This window comes from Malaya genurostris, chromosome 2 (assembly GCF_030247185.1).
Source record: "Malaya genurostris strain Urasoe2022 chromosome 2, Malgen_1.1, whole genome shotgun sequence".
Classification (NCBI taxonomy): Eukaryota; Metazoa; Arthropoda; class Insecta; order Diptera; family Culicidae; genus Malaya; species Malaya genurostris.
Window position 1 is genome coordinate 69,599,710 of NC_080571.1, and position 14,157 is coordinate 69,613,866.

The 14,157-nt window shown below is 36.3% G+C and overlaps 1 protein-coding gene across 1 annotated transcript in view; it reads right to left on the reverse strand.

Annotated features, from left to right (window-relative positions):
- LOC131428287 (facilitated trehalose transporter Tret1-like) overlaps positions 1–9,784 on the reverse strand; it is a 32,634-nt gene extending 22,850 nt beyond the window's left edge. The window contains exon 1 of the mRNA XM_058592116.1: positions 9,270–9,784. The gene's annotated coding sequence lies outside the window, so the exon portion shown is untranslated. The remainder of the gene's footprint in view (positions 1–9,269) is intronic.
- Positions 9,785–14,157: the final 4,373 nt, after the last annotated feature.

The following is a 14,157-nucleotide window of genomic DNA, read 5'->3' on the forward strand; positions in this document are numbered from 1 at the left end:
TACTTTTCATAACTCGTCGTACAACGACAACGACGACAACTAGAAAATAATGTACAGAACTTCTAAGAGACCGATTCCGGAATAAACTGTGAGTCGACTAAGTTTTCTCGCATTTGAGATTCTAGCTGATGAGATGATATAAAATGCTATCGGTTGACGGTTGACAGTCGTCTAATGACTCTAACTTGTGGCTGACCTCCATCGACTCTCCATGCTCTCGGCATCGGTCTTCGCCGGGAGGGTAATAATGAGTACTCTACCGTATGTGCATAAAAATGCAAAAAAAAGATAAAATGATATTGATTAATATTAAAGCCGTGAAGTTAACTGTAAAATGGTTCTAATAGAATTAATTGAAATGATTAGTAAAACATTGAACGAAGACGCAGCTCCAGTGGAATATAATTACAGATAAATCATTATGTTACAACATTGTTTTCGTGTTTCGATTATGAATAACTTGCATTCGAGAAATGCTGTGTTCTTAAAAGTGTTCTAAACTCATGTTGTTCATTGTTTGTTGAATTTTAGAGTATTCCTATGAACTTTCTGGGTATGAGTTTCTAGAAAGAAAAAGACGGAAGGCCAATGTAAGAGACATTACCGGATGACGTGAATATGAATAAAACTGACATGCTCCATCCATAAACCTAAAGAATATCTATAAACCTAAAGTCGTTATCCAAATATCGACTATATCCATAAACCTATAGTCGTTATTCTCGATTTCAAAAATTCTAAGGTTATAAATTATCAATATTCACTCGCCAAGCGTGATCAAAATGATGTATAGTTGGAATCGAAGTATTACCATCACGCCAAGCGTTCGATCTGTAACAAAGAATAAACAATTTTGCAATAGGTGAGAAAATCTATTATAAGACCTTTTTGATTGTAAATCGAATAACTCAATTAACCGCCTTAAACAACATGCATAAATGTGCCTTCCTTATATTATTCAATTAAAAATACTCATGGTTTATAACCATATATAATTAGTCTCTGTTTTAATAGCGAACAAAACAATCACTTAAAATATTCTATATTTCTATGTATTAATGCTCATTCGTACCAAACATTTTAGAAAATTTCAATTCTGAGTTATTTGTAGTTGTCTTATACTACTAAATTACTGAACATGTTTTCGATGATATGGAGAATAAATTATGTTGCTAAAGTGGCGTATCTAGGGGGAGGGTGGGGCAGTCGAAGGGGGCACTCACCCCGTGCATTACGTTTTTAAGGGGGCGGAAAACTAATCCTTGGGACCTTTTTTTTGCTCGCCCAAATCATTTTTTCGGAAATGGAATTCAGCTTTGTTTTTTTTTTTTTTTTACTCACTGAACCAACGATGGAGACGCAAATCTCCCCTGGCGGCAAATCTGCCCCGGGCGTGCAATTTCCTCGGTACGCCACTGTGTTGCTGCGTTAAATACAACAAAAGACATTCGCACAGAATGAATTTTTAAAAGGCATCCCATAGTAAAGTAAGACGTATTCACGTAAAATAAGGAAAATGTACCACAAACAAACAAATGTAACAATACGAGTTTATTGGCTTCATCGGGAAATTTCTGTAGTCAAATCAAATCTGATCAAATAAATTTTGATCCATAACCAGTTCTATGCATACGAAAAAAATTAATAATTGCAAATTCAATAAAACTTTTCGTTAGAAAGTGCGAAAAAGCATAGAAATTTAAAAAGAAAAAAAAACTTTAGGTTTATCAGTCCTTTTTCCCCTAACTTCGACAGATTTGCGAACCAATCGATTGATTCGGTTTTTGAACAACGATAAGATTTAGTTGTACTGGTCAAAATTAATCGAACAACTGTACGTTTAGTTTGATGACACGGTTTGTTACTGATTTTTCAATGCAAAGTAAAAGTAAAATAGTGTTTTCTAAAAATGAGTAGTAAATCTGATGTTATTCTGCCCGAAGTACAAGTATTTTATAGGAATGAAATCTTTATTTTAGAATAGAACAATTCAAAAACTCTGAAAACCTCCCATACAACTAGTACCTCGACGTTCCAACGCACAGTGGGTAAAAATGATCAAAAACGATTCCTCTTTTTGCTGACTTTACTTCGAAGAATGACTGTAAAACTCTGAAAAATTAACTCGACTTGTCAAAAGGTACTCCTGATATTTTCATAAGTTCTGTAAATGAATTGCTGTTGATAAGAACGACCGCAAACAACTGTATTCTGTTTTACCCCAAATCTTCTTTCATATATTCACAAAAAAAAGTTCTGCCGATCGGTGTTTGGGTCAGTTATGGTAAACCAAAACAGTTCTATGTTTCGCATATAACTCCACAAATTAATTAACAGTTAGTTTCCACGATCGCATGAATCTTGCTGAATCGTTTTACCAAGATTTTCCTTCAAATTTAGTAAAAAAAAGAGTAAGAAATTGTTTGCCAGCAGAATCGCTAATAATTTTAACTTTTAGTTGAAATTTGATCATTTGGCATAATACCGTTTGGCATAACGCCGTTTGGCATAATGGCTATTTGGCATAACAGTCATTTGCCATAACGACATTTGTCATAATAATAATTGGATTCGTAATATATTGATCTAATGTAAATTTTCGTTTATTTTTCGATCGAGTGATGTTTTGCAAGGAAAACTCGAATGAAATGGGTGAATCCGAATATTTCGATAATATTACGTGAAATAGCATTATTATGTTTTATTTTTAAAATTCTGTAGTAAATAGCACACTGTCATTTTATATAAGCAACTCACTTAGTGCTAGCACAATCTTCTGTTCGTCATAGATGATTCAGGTCGAGACGGCCGAAGGCCGCGAGTGCGTCGGAAGCGCCGGCCACTTCGGGGTGGCAGCGCCCCCGCAGAAATCATCTCTGTCTAGTTGCGGGCGTTTGCCCGGATAACCCAAAGCTATGACCTATCCCTCAGTTATGCAGCGGCAGCGAGGTTGGACAGCAGGTCATTTAAAAAGGAAGAGGTGTAGCCGCATTACAAAATTTCAGTAAATAATAACAATTTCCATTAAGCAGCATGTTAATCTGTTATGCCAAGTGACCATTATGTCAAATAACCATTATGTCAAATAACTATTATGCCAAATGGCGTTATGCCAAACGGTATTATGCCAAACGACTTTATGCCAAACGTGCTAGCCCCGTTTGTTTTGCTGTTGGTTAAAATAACAAGTTTATTTTTGTTTTATTCCGATCGAATTCTCGTGTGATTTATGCGACATGGAAATAAAGTTGTCTTCAACACTTAGGGAAATCGTGTGATAAGTGTTAAAATTGTTGTTGTTGTTGGAATATTTCTATATAAGGCAGGTCGGTGGCAGTAGTGTTTTCAATGTATAGCAAATTTGAAATTTACACAGAATTTTGAAACACTAGTGTCTTCCAGATGACGATTATACGTTTCAATGGGTCCGCAGGAAACACCCACAGGTCACAGAGACCCAGCGGGTGGCCTTAATTGATATTGTTAGCCTATTTGAAAGCCTAAGTTCAAATAATTCTAAATTTGCACTAAACTGATGAGTTTTACTTTCGATTAGCAAAGAAGTAATATTAATAGTTCCTTAGATAACATTTAGAGCCATTAGAACGGTTGATTTTGTATAGTGATCCCCACCGTTATTCACTTTTCGTTTTCCTTTTCTCCAATGCAAACGACCAGCAGCTGGATGATGCAGTCGCTCTTGTTCGCAACGAAACTCACACTGCGAACGTCCAACAGTAGATATGCTGAAAGAAGAACTAGTTGTTGTTTTTCTGTGTTTCGGATTGAAAAACGGAACCTCATATTCGCCATTAACTGAAGCACCAGTGGCAAAATGCCAGGTGTAGTTCCGTTGTCCTGACGTACATGGAGTCCTACGCACTCGATAAGTCTCCGTTTATAGATTATCATAGACTGAAGCTAGCAAATGTGTATCAGGGTTTATTTATAGATTCGGTTGATTTTCTTGTTTCGTGTTTGGACCTATTCTTTCACTATTTAAACAATGTTTGCGTAATAAAAATGGTATTAACAACAATCTTACACCTTCTTCCATTCGTTTCAAGAAAGAATTATGGAAAATACTCAAACAGGGAAAAAGTTATTAAAAAAGCAAATCTGAAGTAATTTCGTTACACTTTCATTTTGAGAAATTTGCTAAATGCACCCAGATGGGCGTCAAACGTCTACGTCGAAAAACTTTGAAAAATGCACGCTGAGTCTCCGACACTCCGTTTGAAAGTTGGTTTTTCCAGTAATCCTATTGCCTTTCTATAGAGAAAGGCAAAAAGAGATTTGAATAACGAAACGATCGTTCAGTGAACGGAAAACCAAGTGACAATTGAACGTCATTTATGTCAGTTACATACTTGCAGTTCCATGTAAATAACAGTATACAAAACAGCACGTTTTCATTGTGCTGAATAGATATTTCTACAATATAAACTGTTGAATTTTTTTCTACGTGTGGTGTAATTCTGGACTGTTAATGTCATGAAACTATAAAATCTTTATTCACGACAATTAAACTATAAATCGGAGGGACTAACAGTAAAAATGTATTTATTTCAATAGACATTTTAGTTAAAATAACTGAATATTTGGTTGAAACAACAAGTTAACTGCTATGAGAGTGCAGCTGATCAGTTCTAGCAAAGACACCTCATTGAAGCATTTTATTTTCCATTTGCTAAACTGTAGCAATTCACAACCCGTTTGTTATAAATGGCATTGCTCGATTGGTGTGAATGTCACTGCTATCCTGCCAGCTTGATGATTCCAAATTGCCACTTTAGTCAAAAACAACAATCGATTGACCAACAATACCAAATCTAAATCAATCAAATACCAAATTTGAATAAATCTAATTAATTACCAAATTCAAATTAATCAAATTAAAACATACCGATAATATTTTAGTGCTTTGGCGATCCCGTGATTTTCCGTGTAAAGGAAATTTTCAGGAATATTGTTTTGAAAAACATGTGTAAATATCAAATTCACTATACGTTGAAAGTAAGGTGCCTACTAATGTCATCTACTAGACCGTTCGCCGTAATTTCGGAAAACGTTTCACGTCGTTCCGTGATGATAATAACTGCAACGATTGAAACACTTCTCACATGATTTCCACAAGTGTGAAAAACGCGTATATACCCAATGTCGTCTAAGTCACATGTGAACTTAGCGTGACGTAAATGCAGCACCCAAAATAGTGATAATTGCTGCTCAGGAAACTTTGAAAATGATTTGCTGGGAGTTTGGATAATTTCGGTGAGAAGAAAGAGAAAGAAGATTGTTTGATTTCTAATCAACAAATGCGTGAAATTTCTGATTTTATTTTGTAAGAACAGAAATTCAGAAGATTTTTTTCGGTGTCTTACGAAAAACATATCTAAAAGGTTGTACCTTGTCAACAAGACTTATGTTCGATTCTGTTATTAAGATATTTCATTGAAGGACAATCGAATGACCAAACAAAAACACTTTCCAGTCCGACCTTATTGAATGACGATGCCATTCGTATTTCGCGAATGAATGAATCACAAATTACTAAAATATTAAACACGAGTAGTACAGATCTAAACAGTAGAACGTGATATCCCACTAATTTGAATACAACTCGAGCGGCAATGATAAACGTAGCAACTCTCCGACACGGATAAAGCAATGCAAATGCAAGATGACATTCATTTGACAATAAAAACAAACTAACTGTTTCCATATGGTTTTTTTTACGCCTTATTGGAAACAGGTTTTCACATCATGATATTCGCGAAACGACCGGAGAAGGTTAATTGATCTTGCGTAGAGCGGATTTTTCGATTGTGTAACTCATTGCTTTTTTTGCATTTCTTACCGGTTGGTGTTAGAAAGCTGGTTTGAAACGTAGACCAACAATTTCACGCCGACTGGCGAAGATGATGGAGAGGAAAAAATCTAATTGTTGACACCTTGGAAGGTAAAATATCTGCGAAATTTGAAATTATAATACAATGTTTTTAAATTAAAAAATCATAGAATATTCGATATTTCATTTATGCTGACGTATATTTAGCCCTGTATATTAGAAGATTTATGACGAGATCTTCATATAAATATGAACACTATACACGCAGAAAAAGCCCGGTTTTTTAAAACAGCAAAACGATTAGTTGCTCATCAAATCAAAAGAATAGTTACTACAATATGGTTTTTCCAAACAAATGTTAGTTGATTCAGAACAAGATTGCTCGAATCAAATCAAATTTGTAATTGTCACTATATAAATAAATAATCCGGATTTTATTCATTTTTACAACTTTTTTTCTGCGTAAAGAACTACATGCCTGAATGAAAAAGTAAGTAACCAATTTATCAAAAAAAGTATTTTGTGTCAAAAGTTTTATGGACACAAGAGATCTGCACCAATATTTTGTAATATTGTTCAGGGTCCAGATCTAGAACGGATACAATATTGCGCATTTTATACTTGATTACACTCCTGCGAAAAAAATATTTGTACAGTCCGTTTCCCGCAGTACACACATACAAATCCCGTCCAGTATATGAAAACTAGTGATGCCACTTATGCCACCTGAATTTACAGATTTCTGATTAACGTCGCAGATATTTAAGAATTGTACTTATTATCAAATGTTAAATGGACATTTTTGAAATTTACATTTAGAGCATTTAGCTTTCTCTTTTGCATTGAAATTTACATTTAGAGCATTTAGCTTTCTCATTTAGAGCATTTAGCTTTCTCTTTTGCACGATAAAATGCGATAAATTTTTCCGCGGTCACTGCAGAAACTTTCAAAATGCTGCTTAAAAATTTAACCTGGCATCTCTGATGTGCATGGCATATGGCATTTGTATTAATATTAGTGTTTGAGTAAAAAGTTCCTGTCAAAATTTTTAGCGCTAGAGTCTAAAAATTCATAACATTGGTAATACTTTAACATTAATTACTACGTTGCACAAGAGACTGTATTGGGCGACATCTCATTCAGCGCTGCCAACTATACCGATTTATTGGCATTTATACCGATTTTTGTACTCAATACAGGAATACATATATGCTCTCTAAAAATACCGATAATTTAATTTTCATACAGATAAATATCGATTGTCAGTTTTGGTATTTGGTTCCATAGGGTTAAACCAGATGGAGTAACCTTTTTTTTTTGTTTTGCTAAAACCAGTTCTCCCTACATAGATTTTTCGAGATAGATATTGTACATCGCTTTTTTTCTTTGTATCTTGGCTGTCAGTGAATGTCACACATGGATCAATAAGTCCCGAGACTAAAGCAGAGATGGCGCTCGTAGTAAACCAGTAATAACGTCTTTCTAGAGTACTAACCTTTGCTTGAAACGGGTCAAAATTTTAAGTCGATCCGACCAGAAACAGCTGAGTTATCGAGGTTGGAGTAAAGTCGTTTTGTAGTTTGTTTAAAAAATGGAAAAAACCGAGTTTCGTGTTTTGATAAAACATTGTTTTTTAATGGGTAAAAACACCGTGCAAGCGAAACAATGGATTGAAAAATGTTATCCGGACTCTTGTCCATCAAAAGCAACGATTTGTCGGTGGTTCGCCAAGTTTAAACGTGGTCGTACCGACACAAATGACGCGGAACGCTCGGGTAGACCTGTGGAAGCCGTTACACCGGAAAATGTGAGTGAAGTGACAAAAATTATAATGAAAGATCGTAAAGTGAAGCTCCGTGAGATTGCTGAGATGACACAGATATCATATGGAAGTGTATTTACTATCCTTCATGAAAAATTGAGCATGAAAAAGGTTTTTTCCAAGTGGGTACCGCGATTGCTTTCGATGGAACAAAAACAGCAACGAGTCGATGATTCAGAAAGCAGTTTATCGAAAAAAAACGTTGGAACCATTGTATCACCCTAAAAGGTGATTATGTTGATGAATAAAAATAAATTGCAAAAAAATGTTGTTTCCATTGTTAGTCTCGGGACTTATTGATCCATGTGTTATGTGTTAATATAGTACTATTGTTCAATTCTGCAAATGGAACATTAACAGTTGCAAAATTCACACCACAAATACTTCCAATTATAGTTTTTCGAAAGTGTATAAGAAACATGTCAGTTTTATTCGTATTCACGTTATCCAGTTATGGCTCTGTCATTACTCACCCGCAATTTTTTTAACTCCATCATTCGTCGGGAAGAGATGAATGAGTTAAAGGTCATATAATACATTTCAGTGGGGGTACGTTATTTCTTATCTTTTGGTTCGTCTATTTTTTATATTTTTTTGGACAAATTGATTAAAAATATTAGTTAAGTTAATGACTGTTTTACGTGCCCTTCGGTGTAACTCGAAAAAGTGTCACTAAAGTAGACTTGAATTTTACGTCTCCCTAGCGGATTATGTTCAACTGCTAAATCGCCCTAGAGGATCAACTTGAACTGCTGATACACTGATGAGTCGAATATGAAACGTAAACAAAAGTGAAATTATGTCGATGGCTATCGAACTCATATGAACCGTTTACTGCTTTATCGCTTCTCAACGCGGGCAACGTCATTTGTATTAACTCGTTCTTCGCCAGTCAAAACGAACCTAGATTTGCAATAAATTACAAAAAAATCGATAAAATCCGTATAATTGAGGAACATGTTCGTGTAAATAATAATATTTTCAACACATTAGAAGGGTTTATTGTATTGCACCTCTGTTATAAGAATAACCCTAAAGTAGAGAGCCCATCTCATTTCTTCATTCCATTCAAAACTTAATCGGATGAATCTTTTTTTTTATCTTCGATTTTGTTCTACTACTACGTCATCTATGCGTCATCCAGAATCACTGTATTTGAACTACCTACAGTTTCGTTGAATTGTCCCGAGTACAGAAAATCTTTATTAAATCATGTTCGCCGTGATACATTCCTTCAGCTTCGTGTACATTCACATCAATAATATTTCATTTGTAACGAAATTTCACATTTTTAAATCACAGCAAACGATTTTCATTTTCACCATCTCTAACTCAAAATTACTATCTTCATTATTGTTCCATATGTTCTATATTCACTTGTAATTCTGGGAAGAGATCGATCGAATCTAAAAATTTCACCTTTTCATCGATTTAAAATTGAACAAATTCCTGAAGCTATGCTTTTCTGATTCACAGATTTATAATTGGGTAATCACTTTTTTTTGCAAACTTGCAAGCGCTGTTTTATTTTGAATTGCCAGAAATAAAAATAAACAGTGAATGAATAAAATTCTTGAACAATCATTCGAACTCACCGCCTCAATCAAGTCACAAAAACATCCAGCCAACGTCCCCGAGCAGCTGCACTATTCCTAGTACTTCACAATACCAGCCCAAATCACTCAATCAAACCACATGCCAGCCGTCCCACCAACGTCGAGTACGTGTATGAAACAATTCAATTTCAATATTATGCGGCACTGAACACGTAAACGACCAGCAACATTATGCTACTATACAGCTACGATCCAGGTTGTCTACAGCAGTAGCGAAATCACGAGGTGTCGCAAATCAGAAATACCATCTGTAAGCTCCGTAGATGTTGAGCTCTTCGCTGAACATTTCAAATGTAACCAATCACTACCATCACAATCCTAACAGTGACAGGACACGGGGATGCTTCCGTCGTCAGATTCAAACGATTACTGTTTCCCAACTGCGAAGATGACAGCCGTTTTAAGGTCCCACTAGTTAGAGCAGAGGGCTCCAAGCGTTTCTCGTGCGCATAAGCACAGCTTGCCAAAGCTTAACGTTTTCACACGATCGCGTACGAACTATGACTGGTTGCACCGTCGCTGAGCGTAACGTATTTCAGTGCACTCGCGGATTTCCCGCGTTCCCGATAGTCGGCTATCCAAAGTTCGGTGGGAGTACCCTCGCCGAACGGGTTGAAGTTCTCTCGACGATCGCAGCATGAGAGGACACGCTATGCTACTTGTAAAGCTCTCGATGATCAAAACTTTTGTGTCGCAGAGCATCAATAGGTTGATTGAAAAATTGTCATAGGTCTAGTCTCTCCAGTCTTTGTGTACTCGTTAAGATGCTAGACTATTGATGGAACAAAATTATCACGATAATGACTTCGTATAATTATGTTAGCAACGCAGTTTTTCTACTGTTTACATCAGGTGAATTTTGTTTACATCTATCAATATCTGAAATAACCATAACAAACAGATCTCTTCAATCAGTAATTCATACTTTTTCTACTTAAACTAGCTATTTGCTCTAAACTTCCCACGAACAGATTGAATCAAATCTAATTCCAAGCCTATGTATTATCACAGATAACTGACGTGTGAGATAAGTATAAAAATTAGATGACTCAATGATCGTTATCAAATTTATTTATTTTGGGGTGATTATTATTGTAACTCTAACATGTTCCATGTCCTCCTGTCTACTAATTTTCCAATTGATTCCAATTGAGAGAAAACATCAATTATGTTATGAATAATTATTTTGACTTTTTACCACAGACTAACAGACATGACACTATGAGTAAATGTAAATCAGTAAATTTTCGAGGGACACTACTTCCACCTATATGGAACTGCGCTAACTGTTTAGTATCGGTATACCCCTTGTGTTAAGTAAACGTTTTTTTACTAATTGGCTTCCCCCCGTTTGTCAACAAAGATCAGCTGTTCGCAGGGATGCCACATTTCATCAAGCTTTGTATAATATTTGAAAAAAAATCGTCGCAATGAATTATGGAATTACGTTTTTATATTTAACTTTTTTAGCGATGTTTGAAAGGAACAATTCATTTTTCTCGACGTTGTTCATAAAAATGACTTCTCAGGTAGGTAAAACTAATTATTGGTTTGTGGTATATGCATAGCTGTAATGTTTATTCATTTTAGTTAATTTTTGGCACGGAATGTTAAAAACGTTCATTATCGGGCCCGATGAAAAATGAGCTTGTAGTCATCTAAGCTATTTTTTAATGTATTGATGATTTTCACCCGGCACACTGGCGGCTGGCCAGAAGCAAGTAAATATCGTAACAGAACATGGGTTAGATTTTGTATTGCGTTGTAGGATGAGAAGCAGGCAGAAATCTGTATTTAGTTTTGGCAATATGTATTAAATCTGTATCCTGCATGAAATCTGCATGGACGTATAAAAATCAGTATATTACAGATAGTTCTGTATGAATGGCAACTCTGTAGGTAAATTAAAAAAAAATAAACACAGTCCAGATGACAGACTGATTGTTTTTGGTAGGGTAACGTGGCGCCATCATGACATATGCGAGTACTGTCCCAACTAAAGGAATATTCGAAATGATCGTTCAAATGATTAAAGAATTTAATTTGAGTGCCCTGTCTGTTAGTCTGTGTTTTTACATCTGCTTCAATAGATAAATACTATACAGTGTATTAGGAGTTAAAAATTCAAACATGGACATGCTTACTTCATTAATCGAGCATGGATGTTATCTAGATCGAAAAAGCTTTTACTGATTTTTAGTGTTTTGCACGTCTTCTCAATCCCGTTTGTTAATGCCAATGAGCCTTGAAAGATGCACTAACTTTCTATAATTATGTAGCTAGCAGAGTAGCCCTACTTAGGAGTAAAATTATGCATGCAAATAAAACGTAATGCTGTTTAAAATCAGCAACAAATGCAACGACGTTATTTTTTTCCTCACGATGTGTTCGCGTGCCAGCTCGGAAATAGAAGATGAATTAAAATGGTATATTCGATAAAAATGACTGCTTGTTTTCTTAAATTTAATCTCCCGTCCAGGATAGGGCAAGATTGGCACCTGTATTATTCTGCAGAAAAATTGTATCGGATGGTGAAATATTTGGATTGAAAATCTGCATCTAAAAGTGATAATGAATAGAAACATAACGAAATAGCAGACCCTGTCTGCTTGGATCGAAATCAATCTTCAGTTCAGCAACGCCATCGCATGGAATCGTATTCAACATATCATGTCAATTGTATGGATGCGCAGTGCTGCTATTTTGGCGCGCACGAATTTTACATTTCTCTCCCCTACTTCTATGTACGAGATCCGCCATCTGACACCGGTATGTGAGCACTCTCTTACAATAACCGGCAAGCTATTGTAAGAGAGTCGACCCAAAAATCACTAATTTTCGTGCACTAAACGAGGTAAACCGTAAAACAATTGCATTACTGATTGTTTGTTAACGTTGCAAGATGGCGTCGCGACAGGGGGTCGCGAGATTCGCAAGAACAGGATGTTGCCAATGATTTGTTCGGGAAATGTGAGAGCTAGATATCTTGTTAATATGATGTCTTTGGAAGTAGGGAAGTTAGGAGCGTTATAATTCTAATTTAAAGAATCGGAAAGACCATTTTTCTTCATCTGACTTTTGTAATGCCCAGCGATGCCAGCTTGTGCGCGCTGATTTTCCATATTTCATATAGTATCGGGTGGTGATAGAGGGAAAAAAATCAGTGTAAATCCGAATAACTTATTTTAGATTGATTATTGTCGCTGCAGCACTAACCTGCAATTCGTTGGACAGTCCAGTGGAGCTAAGATTCCTAGCGACGTCAGTTAAGCTGTCATTTCCTATTCATCAATTGATAGATCCATGTTACATCAAACATATTTGGCTGTCTTGATCATGAAACACGTGCATTTGCAGTTATGAATAAATTTTTTTGCTTTCACGTATTATTATTGCGTATTTTAAGTTAGGGAAATTTTATGCTGGTAAGACAATTTATTTTTACTATATCTTAGGAAAAAACATAGTTTAATCCAGAGTAAATTATCTCTAGCTTTATTGCACTCATTGAAGTGCCTAAATACACCCAGAAGGAAACATTCAGGTCAATAAAGGAATTTGCGTCATTTTAATGATGAAAGAAAGTATAAAAAAATTATCATGATTGAAATTTTGCTCTAATTGTTCGTAGAAAAAGTCTCAGCTTCAGTGTTAATAACATAATTAGTAATCTGCAAGAATCCGTTGAGATGAGACATGAACTGATGGCAAATATAACGCCTGAGTGTTTTGAATGTGCAGAAGGAACAAAGTTTGTATATGTACTAAAAACTTTGGATGCGTTCTGAAAGTTCAATAGTTAATTAGTTTAACTGAGTTCAATTTGCGCAGGTTTTCAAAGATTTTGTCCCAGTAACATGTTAGTACCGAATTTTTCTAGTGTCGAGTGTTCTTAGAAAACAATTTTTTTGGTTTAACCTTTGCATTTAAAAAAAAATGGACCAAATTGTCGATTTTTCATGAGTTTACCTTCATCCACACTGACGAAACGACCCATGCAGCATTAATCATAGTAACCCATGAGTCATCAGACAAAATTTGACAACTCGATCAGTCGAACTCTAGCCGTAATTGCAAAAACAGTGAAGCAACTCTGTTTAGAAGTGTGCGCGTTCAAAGAACGGCATCCCGCTGCGTCGAAAACAGACATCGACACTATAAGACAACAAGTATCGAGGTACAGCACGATTTCGGACGGCTGACGACCCTGAGCGAGAATAATGCCGAAAAGGAAGACCGAGGGAGAAATGGCTACTTCGCTAAGTGTGTTTGACCAGGAGGTCGGTGCAACCAGCCAAACAGTGAAAATGTACCTGACGAGCATGATCATATTTGTCAGGAAGCGGAAGTCAATGGTTTCGGAGCCGCAGGCAATGACGCAGTGGCAGCGGCTGAATAAGATGGTCAACTCGATTTTCCCGGCGTTGCGGTGGTGATGGACGACGAAACCTATCTCACTCTGGATGCCCACAACTGGCGGAGCACTTCGTATTTTACTTCCCCCACGAAGGATGTGAGTTCCGAGAGGAATTTCATTTCACACACCAAGTTCCCCCAAAAGGTCCTGCAGTGACTGATAATCAGCTAGAAGAGGATGTCAAAACCGCTCTTCTTTCGCTCCATACTCTCCGTGAACATGAAAAGTTATAGAACGAAATGCTTGCCGGAAGTTTCGTCGTTCATCAAATAATACCATAAGAGCGAAGACGCGGTGTTCTGGCCCGATCTGGCGTCGGCCAATTACTCGAAGCGAACGTTAGAGGACATGGAGCTGCTGAACATCGATGTCGTACCCACCCAACGACCCCTGTCTGCGTCGAGAATTTCTGCTCCAACCTGAAGCGTGAGATCTACTTCAACGAAGAAA